The sequence below is a fragment of the Rhododendron vialii genome, chromosome 5a, assembly GCF_030253575.1.
Source record: "Rhododendron vialii isolate Sample 1 chromosome 5a, ASM3025357v1".
In the NCBI taxonomy this organism is placed as follows: domain Eukaryota; kingdom Viridiplantae; phylum Streptophyta; class Magnoliopsida; order Ericales; family Ericaceae; genus Rhododendron; species Rhododendron vialii.
Genome location: NC_080561.1, coordinates 29,588,590 through 29,597,048, shown reverse-complemented (window position 1 = coordinate 29,597,048; position 8,459 = coordinate 29,588,590).

Sequence of the window (8,459 nt, the reverse complement as noted above, 5' to 3'; positions counted from 1 at the left end):
ATTGAATAATCCTACACCAATGCGTGTGGTTTTTGAAAACGCGTGAGTAATCACATGATGGTGCTCAATGACGCTAAATAATCTAAAAGTATCCGAGATGTGCTTCTTAATTTATGAGTTTGACCGAGACTTTTAAGTCTTGGTGCTTCTTGCACACATATCCTACAAGAAACTTCTCTTCTGTTAGGCTAAGTTGCAATAAATTTTGTCTTTTTGTCATTTTTTTGCCCTTGTTCAATTTTTGCTAAAAAAAATGGTTATTTCTCAAAATACTTTGGTAAATTTTACTTTTCTGATTCCTCTCATTGAGACGAATCAGGCTGCATTCTTATGAACTTAACTTAAACTTAATTTAAATCTAAAAATTATGTCCTTATTTGAATGTTTTTTGTATTTGTTAGTTTAGCGCCAAACTTTTGTGGGTTATTGATTTGTCTCAACGAGAGGAATCGGAAAAGAAATTTTTTTTTGACTTTTACCCAAGTATTTTGATAAATAACCACGTTTTAGCAAAAAAAAAGTAACTTTTTGCGCTAAAAAGTGGTTATTTCTCAACATACTTGGGTAAAAGTTAAAAAAAATTATTTTTCCAATTCCTCTTGTCAAGATAATTCAATAACCCACAAAAATTTGGCGCAAAACTAACAAATGTAAAAAAAAATTCAAATAAGGATAAAATTTTCAGATTTAAGTTAAGTTCATAAGAACGCAGCATCAATAACCTACAAAAGTTTGGCACAAAACTAACAAATGCGAAAAAAATTCAAATAAAAATAAAACTCCCAAATTTAAGTTAAGTTTAAATTAAGTTCATGACAATGCAGCCTAAATCAATAGTAAACTATATGACACTTCTAACAAAAAGGAAATGGGAAAAATGACGGCTAATGACGTGTTTCGATAATTAATACCTGTCAAAGACATTTTCAGTATTAACAAATGTTCTCAGTATGTCTTTGACAGGTATTAATTATCAAAATACGTCCTGGTTCACCATCAATTCAGTTTCTATGGTCTACAATTCGATTTTTGACACTTGAGTTTCAAATGCTAATAAAATTCTAAAAGCAATACACATACACTCCGATGCAAATGTCTTTTCATTTCCTCTATTAGATGAGATTTCTTGCATCCAGTCACGGTGGTGAAATAAAATAGATTATCCATATTTTTTTACCGGGATATACTGTATTTTTTTCACTTTGTCAATATGAGTTGTTTGGGACCCAAAACGTACAAATGGAGGGAGCTCCCGTCCAGTGTAGGTTCCCTCTAGTCCAGTCTAATTCCGGTCAATTGTGGGCTCTTTTTGGACTCAAAATAATGATCGAAATCGTTCATGTTTTAGATCTCATCGAGAACATGGGCCACATCTAAAATTATGTTTATCGAATATTGTTTGATATCATTTTGAAATGCATTAAGTTTTAGACAAATGTGTTAGGAGTTGTAATCCAATTTTGCACATCTTTTTTTTTTTTTTACAAGAATTTATACCCATAAACAACCCCGAATAATAATACTTTGGTCCTCCACAAAGGAGGAAAAAAAGGTGGGACCCAGGAAAAAAGGTGAGGTGAAGGATCAAAGTGTTATTATTCAGGATTGTTTATGGGTATGAATTTTGGATACTTAGCATTATTGATACTATATACATGTGTAAAAGAATTTGTTCATCTAAAATAAAATGAAGCTCTCTCCAACTAACTTTTTTTTTTTTATCCCGTGTATCGAATGGGCATATAGTAACATCCCAAACAAGAGTACCACATACACTTCTTAGAATTGCCATATAGTACTACTTTAAATTGTCAATTAGAGAAAAAATTTAGGCTGTTGATTTTGCTATTCTTTTTTTTGTTAACGTCACTCTCCTATAAGTATACAAAAATATACTTACAGATGAATGACGTTAATAAAAAAAGATAGTGACAAAATCATTTCCAAATTTTATCGGATATTTAGTTAAAATTTTGGGGGAATTACGGTTCAGTGGAGAGTTGGGCAAATAAGTCCCAACACATGGGACACTTTTTGGGAATTAAAAACCCATGGAAAGAGGAAAAATAATGCCCAGCTCATGGTATTCATAATTTACTCAGACAAAAGTATCCCTCTCTATTGTAACACACACTTAGGGAGCAATGAACACGCATTCAGAGAGCAATGTATACACACTCAGGGAGCAGTATTATATGATTGAAAGAGCAATATAATTTAATTAAAAGTGCAATATTATGTAATTAAAAGAGCAGTGAAGCTACGTCTACCGATTCTCAAGTCGATGAACTTCCACCGATACCTTATACACGACGCCGTTTTGGATTATTATTTTTTTGGTGTTGAAACATTTGATTTTATCCTTCTCTTAGGACTCTTCAACGAGAGCCCTTGAGCTAAAAATTAATTATGAACCTTTTGGATAAAATGATCAGAAAAATAATATCTTTGCACCAGTTCAAACGAATTGAAAATCGGAACGCTTAATTTTTTTTCATTTGGTTTTATGGTTCTCTTGGCTTTTCAACGAGAGCCCTAGAGTTAAAAATTAATTATGATGATTGAAAAATTAGAACACTAATTTTATTTCATTTGGTTTTATGATTTTCTTAAGGCTCTTCAACCAGAGCCCTAGAGTTAAAAATTAATTATAATCCTTTAAGATAAAATGATTAGAAAAATAAAATCAATTTTTTTCTTAAATAATCATAATTAATTTTTAGCTCTAGGGCTCTCGTTGAAAAGCCCTAAGAGAACCACAAAACCAAATGCAAAAATCTTTTTTTTTTTATCATTTTATCAAAAATGATCATAATTAATTTTTACCTCTACGGCTCTCGTTGAAGAGCCCAAGAGAAGGATAAAACTAAATATTTAAACAAAAAAAAAATCCAAACCCATATTCAACTTAGATTCATAGAAGGGGCAACTTAGATTTATAGAATGAGCAATTTAGGTCCAAATCCAAATTCAACTACATATCGACTCATGATCTCATACAATAAACAACTTAGGTTCATAAAAGGGGCAATTTAGGTTCATAAAAGGGGCAACTTAGGTCCAAACCCATATTTAACTTAGGCCCATAGAAGGGGCAACTTAAATTCATAGAAATGGCAATTTAGGTGTAAACCCAAATTCAACTACATATCGACTCATTATGGGCCTTAGTTAAATTTAGGTTTGGACTTAAGTTGCCCATTCTATGTACTTAAGTTGCCCTTTCTATAAACTTAAGTTGCCCCTTCTATGAATCTAATTTGCTCCTTCTATAAAATCATGAGTCGATATGTAGTTGAATTTGGATTTACACCTAAATTGCCCTTTCTATGAATTTAAGTTGCCCCTTCTATGGGCATAAATTAAATATGTAGTGTTCTAATTTTTCAATCATCATAATTAATTTTTAACTCTAGGGCTCTCGTTGAAAAGCCAAAAAAACCATAAAACCAAATGAAAAAAAATTAAGCGTTCCGATTTTCAATCCGTTTGAACCGGTGCAAAGATATTATTTTTCTGATCATTTTATCCAAAAGGTTCATAATTAATTTTTAGCTCAAGGGCTCTCGTTGAAGAGTCCTAAGAGAAGGATAAAACCAAATGTTTCAACACCAAAAAAATAATAATCCAAAACGGCATCGTGTATAAGGTATCGGTGGAAGTTCATCGACTTGGGAATCGGTGGACGTAGCTTCACTGCTCTTTTAATCACATAATATTGCACTTTTAATTAAATTATATTGCTTTTTCAATCATATAATACTGCTCCCTGAGTGTGTGTACATTGCTCTCTGAATGCGTGTTCATTGCTCTCTGAGTGTGTGTTACAATAGAGAGGAATACTTTTGTCTGAGTAAATTATGAATACCATGAGCTATGCATTATTTTTCCTCTTTCCATGGGTTTTTAATTCCCAAAAAGTGTCCCATGTGTTGGGACTTATTTACCCCACTCTCCACTGAACCGTAATTCCCCCTAAAATTTTGTCCCCCCCCCACGTGACAAAGAATTCACCTATGATAGTATGTACCTGACAAGGTACTCGAGACAGAGCCTTGGGAAATGCTAGGCAGAAATGACATTTTGCTAGCTACAACATCTTTACAACAAGCCAATAGGCCCCACCATTTTACAGTATAAAAAAAAAAAAATGACTCTCTCTAATTCTCTCTCTCTCTCTGACTAGGGATGGCAATGAGGAGGGTCGGGGGTGGATACCATTATTCCCGTCCCCGATCCCCGAACTCAAATTCCTCCATATCCCCGCCCCAATCCCCACCGGGGATTTATTTTTACCCTCCATCCCCACCCCAAACGGGGAATGGGGATCCCCGTGGGGAATCGGGGATCCAAATATCCCAAAACTTTTTTTAAAAAAAGTCACCTGCCATAAAATATGAACCAAGAAACTAAATTCAAAAAAAAAAAAAAAAACAATCTACGCTGCCATTACAAACCAAATGCCAAGGAAAATAGCCACAGTTGCTACTATAGTGCCATTACAAACCAAATCAAAATGAAAACAGTCACATTTGCTGTCGTAGTGTCATTATAAACCAAATTTAAATTAAAACAGTCACATAGTTGCTGCCATAGTGCATTACAAACCAAATTGAAATAAAAACAGTTTAAAACAAACAAGACGAGTAGGCTAGTGGGGCTAGGGATTGGAGACGTAAGTCTCTAGAGTGGCAACTGGGAAACGGAAAAACCCTAACATATCTATACATATAGTAGGTTAGTGGAGCTGGGGCGGGGATCAGGAACCCTAAGTCCCTAACTTGTGTGTGTGTGTGTGTGTGTATATATATATATAATTATGAATTATATATATTAGGCTAGTGGGGCGGGGATCAGGACGAGTACTACCTCATATTCACCCCCTACCCGTTTCCCACTTTTTTAAAAAAATTATCCCCATACCCTACCCGATCCCCAAATAATCCCCGAATCCCCTACCCATTTGGGGCGGGGAACAGGGTGGGTTGGGTCGGGGCAACCGGAATTGCCATCCTTTTCTGTGACGGCCCCCCGCCCCCCCCCCCCCCCCCCCCCAAACCCAAATCGTTCAACCCCTTTCTCTCTTTCTCAAAACCCAAATTGTTCAATCCAAAATCAGTTCTCCCAAATCGTTATTTGTGAACAAAATCAAAAGTGAAAACAGTAAAATCTTGAATTGGGGTTTAGTAAAATATCCACTCAATTTATAAACTTTCAGAGGTCCAAGAAAATGAAAATCACCCACCACTGCCACAGCCGACCCCCATCACCACCTCCAGCGACCACCTTCACCGAAGCTCCTTTGAAGCGCGGTCAAATTGTAAAAATCGAATCGCCCATCTCCGAAGCTTCATTGCAAAGGTCTCTCCTAATTTTCTCTATTTATCTAACATGGAGAATGTGTGGCCCGTGATCCTCGATCCTCGCTCCTTCGCTGATGGTTCGGTGGTTATTGAGCCTTCTTTCCCTAGCCTGCACAGAGAGCGCACGACTAAGACCTGGCCGGGGGTTGCCCGGCAAGGCCCTCCGGCGAGAGGATAAGTATGTGTAGGAAGAGTAGGAAGAGTTTAGGGTTTTGAGTGGGTAATCGCGTGTATGAGTGCGTACCTTTCCAAAGGCGTTATCCTTTAGTATTTATAGAGTCTCCCTGACTTGCTCTCCAAGCACAGACACGTGCCTTGTGCGGGCCAGACGATATCACCGTGACGTCACCGAACAGATCTGGTAACCACTTTGGGGGTGAGCTGGCATGATCCATGTGCACCCATGATCATCTTCTGTTATAACCGCTTTTGCGCGTGGGAAGACACGCAATTCAACAGCCATCCATCGTCGGCAACGGCCATGCCCCGCAGGTGGCCGAGCACGACTTGCTGACTCTGGCACATGACCGACGGGAGAGGGTACGCTGCAAAGGAGTGGCCGAGCACGGGCTTGTAATCCGTCGAGCCTGCAGCTAGTGGGGTGGCGATGAAGAACAGGGACAGGAGCTGTGCACAAGGTTTCTGATCGACACGAACAAGGCTCGGTCCAAACCACAGTGAAATTATATGTTCGGCCTGCCACAATAGCCCCTCAATCTCTACCGATGCCGAACGTGAGGTAGGGATTGATATCAAGCCTTGGCCGAATCTAACGAGTGCCGAACGTGAATTTCCTTTAAAGGTGAGATTTAGCCGAGCTTGATCCATTCTCTCTTCAGAAGCAATGTCAGCCGTTGGTGGAGAACCTTAGTGGAGGAGTGCCAGATGTCGCTCCACGGCTGGGTACGGCTGGTGAGGGGACGGCAGGCATGCTCTGCAGGTTGTCCTTTCTTTGCCACGTGTCACACGCTGTATGGTCAAAAGCTCGGCGGTGTAATGATGGGCGGGAATTTTGAATCTCGAACCCTAGCTCTATATAAAGGGCGCCCCGAGGAGAGAGAAAGGCCACATTCTCTCTCTCTCTAGGACTCCATTCTCAAAACTCGAAGAACAACGGCTCATCTCCTGATCTTGATTCCCAGAGATTTCTTCACCAGATCTTGCTGAAAATCATAGGTGCGAGTTCTTTCCTCTATCACTCTCGTTGTTTATGCAAATTTTCTGCATTTTCTGTTCGTTTTTCTGGGGTTTTTTGTTCCAAGTGAACAGCGTATTACTGGAGATGGGTGAACTGTTCATCTCCAGCTTCAATGTGTTCTTCTAAGCCCCAACCTTGATGTTGGTGGTCTGGGCCGATGGCGAGGCTGGCCGAGCCCCAATTTCTGACGTTGATAAGCTTGGCCGACAATGGGTTCGGCCGAGCTTGTTGACTTGAGTCCGTGTTTCCCGAACTTGGATCTGTGGAAAGTGATAATAGGGTGGGCCAGTTTTAGGTAGCCGAGCGTAGCAAGATCCCTGCCTTCTAGCCAACGATGAAGGTTTTCATTGTTTCACTCTTGTCTTTGTTAGGTCTGGCTCACTCAATTATCATCATTTCATCCGACTCTGAAAGTTCAGGGGACGATTCCACAGATCTCGTGATCCGAGCATACGTTGAGAGGTACAGAAGTCGACGCCAGGCCTCTTCAATTTCCTCCAATATGTCTGGTTCCAGTGATTCCAACACCGAACGTGACTACGAATACGACGGCGGGTACAACACCGCGCCTGAGATAACTTTTACCACTAGCACAGAGTCCGAATCTGAGCACGAACTTGGTCCTGAAGCCAAGTCTAGACTTCGTCCACAGGTCGAAGCTGCTGCTTCTTCCCGTTCTGCTCCCGCCGAAACTTCATACGAGAACAGGGAGGTCGCCGATCTTTATGAGCGAGGGCAGGTTTGTCCTTATGCTCACTACTTCAGCGGCCATCCTGACGAGTACGTTAACTTCTGCCGGACATACAATATTCCAAATGACGTCGCCATCAGTAGGGTCGCCAGCGACCGAATTAGGGACAAACGGGTGGATCGTCCCGAGCACATAACCGTCCCTCTCATGGCTATTTGTGAGGCCGGGCTCCGTTTTCCCCTTCACCCGTTCCTAAGGGAACTGCTGGCCAGGTTCGGCATAGTACCCCACTTTTTCGCCATCAACAGTTATAGGATAGTGATGTCTGTGATTAAGCTGAAGGAACTCCACAATCTTGAGTTTTCAGTTGCCGACCTATTTTAGACCTACATTATGTCTAGGCACGGCAAGACCGAACATAGGTACTTGTCGGCACGCAGCCGTAAAGAGCCCCTGATAGACGAGTTGCCCGACACCGACAAGTGGGCTAACTTCTATGTTGAAGTTTGCGGTAATTACGAGTTCGGCGATCAATCAACGCGTTTGTATAGGGTTCCGAAGATCAAAGAATTCCGAGGTTGTTTTTTGATTTCATTTCGCCGAGCATAATTCACTCTGCTTTACTATCGTTTATCTAACATCTTCTCCTTTTGCAGATCACCGATCGATTACGAAGGTACAGCAGTCACTGGCCGTTGAAGAGAACGTCGAAACGTTGAAGGCTCAAATCTGCCGCGACGCGCCGACGCTGCTTGGCTACGTACCTTCCTATAAAGGGAAGTTGAAGAGAAGAGAGGACGAGGTAGGGCCGAGCACGAAGCCCGGTGGTAAGAAGATTTCTGAGAAACAGGTGGGGGGAGTTAAGCCGAGCAAGAGGGTGAAGGAACCTCGACTCAAGTTCCCTACTTTTAAGAAGCCTGCGGATTTCTGGTTCAAGGAGAGTCAGCCATCTGAATTCCCAAGTATCAGCATCCCTCCCATCCGAACGATTATTCCTGAATTTGCCGACGATATGGGAAGAAGGAACGTTGAGAAGATCAATCTTAGGGATGGTGCTCTTGCTCGGCAAAAGGAAGCTGAGACGGCTGAACCGGTATCCAAGAAGCAGAAGGTCACTCGTGACTTCTTTCCTACCAGGCCGCCGACGCCAGTTCTCAAAGACCAAACTGAGTCATCTGCTACTGATGGCTCTAAAGCTGTGGAAAAG